This window comes from Populus euphratica, unplaced genomic scaffold (assembly GCF_000495115.2).
Source record: "Populus euphratica unplaced genomic scaffold, PopEup_1.0 scaffold1440.1, whole genome shotgun sequence".
NCBI lineage: Eukaryota > Viridiplantae > Streptophyta > Magnoliopsida > Malpighiales > Salicaceae > Populus > Populus euphratica.
This window is the reverse complement of record NW_011501293.1, coordinates 33,889-36,568: the sequence shown is the minus strand read 5'-3', so window position 1 is coordinate 36,568 and position 2,680 is coordinate 33,889.

Genomic DNA, 2,680 nt, shown 5'->3' with positions numbered 1-2,680 from the left:
CAAAAAGGCAATCACATGGATGGAAAGCTGGAGGGGATATTTTTACATTATTTTGGGTCAAAAAGAAGAAAGAGACAGCTCATAAATGAGGAAGAAAAACGTGCACCAAAGTGGTTGCAAAGTTGTCCTGAATTTATTTTTTAGAACACCTTTTGGTGTTTTGCCCATAACTTTTGACTCAGGTGTCCAAATGAGCTTTTCTTTAATGATCTGGAAAGGTGATAGAATTTCCTATAAATATGTCTCTAATAGACATCTCCAGGGGAGGCTTCTAAGAGGGTCAAATTGCTGTTCAAAGTTAGAGTCAGATTTGTGTCTGAATTTTTTCTGTAATTGTGTTGTGTTCTTCTTTATAGATTTCGGTTCTTTAGTTTGTAAAACTTATTATTTCAGTTTGATTTAAGTTATTTCATGTTTATTGAAGTGTTGTTATATATAATCATGGTTGGCTAATCTTTTTCTTGGATCCAAATCAAGGATGATGGTGATTTAGGTGAGTTCTTTAGGATATGAATGAATTTTAATGTTTATCTTCTCATTTTCTTCATGAATGTTTCATTATTGCAAAGAAATTTTAGAAATCATTTAGGTAATGTTATAATCTTGAATTTTTATGCATAAACTTTAGTTTTGGTATAGAGATTGCTTGATTCAATGTCTTACTTAATATGAAAGTACTTGTTCATTCTTAAGCAATAATCAATCTTCATCTTTCTAAACTTCATTGTAATATCTTTCGATCTAATATCACCATCATTGATATTAGGTTGAGTTATCTTATATATGTTGAAGAAATCACCAATACATCACCATTAAAATTGATTTGGACCAAGACTTACTTTTTCTTGTCATTTAAAATCTATTTACACTTTTTCATTTTTGAAAACAAATCCATCAATTATTTTCAACCAAGTTATTGTTAATTTAATTTCTCTTGAGTTTTTTTTTTTGTTACCTAGCTTAATTTCCAGATCTAGCTCTCTGTGGATATGACCTCGATCTTACAGAGTTAATTGCTACATCGCACACTCATGCACTTGCGAGTTAAAACAAGCCGATCATAAAAAGCGGTCAAGCAGTTAGCATTGGAAGAAGAGGAAGACATGATTAAAGCTTCAAGAGTTGAAAACTTTGAAAGGCTTGAAATACAAGAAGTTGATGATGTCTGTCACCAAATACTACGTGATTTATAAGGATTCTACTCCTACTATTATTTTGAACAGAAGATCAAATCTCAATCATAGATATAAGACTTTCTTAAGAAGCTTTCATCATCTCTGAGATCGATTTACAAATCAGATCTCAACTATAGATACAAGACTTTCCTGAGAAGCTTTCATTATCTCTAAGATTGATTGCAAATCAGATCTCAACCGTAGATATAAGACTTTCTTGAGAAGCTTTCATTATCTTTGAGATCGATTTACAAATCAAATCTCAGCCATACAAATATGACTTCCTTTAGAAGTTTTCATTAACCCTGAAGCTCATAGTGAAATCACTTTCATGTATTTCACAAAATCAATTTGAAAGCACTTTCATGTATTTTAGGAAACCAATAATGAAATCACTTTCATGTATTTCATAAAATCAATCTGAAATCACTTTCATGTATTTCAGAAAACTATTGTTGAAATCACTTTCATGTATTTCACAAAATCAATGATGAAATCACTTTCATGTATTTCATAAAACTAATCTGAAATCACTTTCAAGTATTTTAGGAAACCATTGATGAAATCACTTTCATGTATTTTAGAAAACCAGTGTTGAAATCACTTTCATGTATTTCACTAAACCATTGTTGAAATCACTTTCAGGTATTTCACAAAATCAAGATTGAAAACAATTTCATGTTTTTCAGGTGGGCAGGTCGCCCATAAGAATTAGACCAACTGAAAATATATGTGTTTTTCAACACCTCCATCGTTTTTCTTTACAAAACTTATTATGAAAAGTTAAAAGAAAATGAATTTTCCAATGCCTTTGCACCATAAGCATTGTAAAGAGGGGGCAACTGTTGCAACCCAATTTTGGATTCACTAAGATTTTCTCGAATGTTATTTTATTTTATTATTCAGAACAAAAATAAAAAAAATAAAAAAAAAGTTTAAAATATATTTTCTCGAGTCAACCGCATCTTTTGATCAAAATCAAGTCCACCGGGTCAATACAGGTTAAACCATGTCGATTGGGATAAAAAAATGAGTTTCGACTCAAAACGATCATTTTCGGTCAAAATCGAGTCCACCGGGTCAATACGAGTCCCACCATGTCGACCGGGATGAAAATGAGTTTTGGGTTGTTTCAGGTCAAAATCGTCATTTTCGGTCAAAACCGAGTCCACCGGGTCAATAAAATATATTTTCTCGAGTCAACCGCATCTTTTGATCAAAATTGAGTCCACTAGGTCAATACGGGTTAAACGATGTCGACCGGGATGAAAAATGAGTTTCGGGCCGTTTCGGGTTAAAACCATCATTTTTGGTTAAAACTGAGTCCACCGGGTCAATACGGGTCCCACAATGTTGACTAGGATAAAAAATGAGTTTCACGCTATTTTTGCTCAAAATTGTTATTTTTTATTAAAAAAAACTGGTTTACTGAGTTAAAACCCATATAAAGATTTTTTTGGTAATTAAAATTAATTTTTAGCGGTTGAAAAGGTTTTTCTAATACT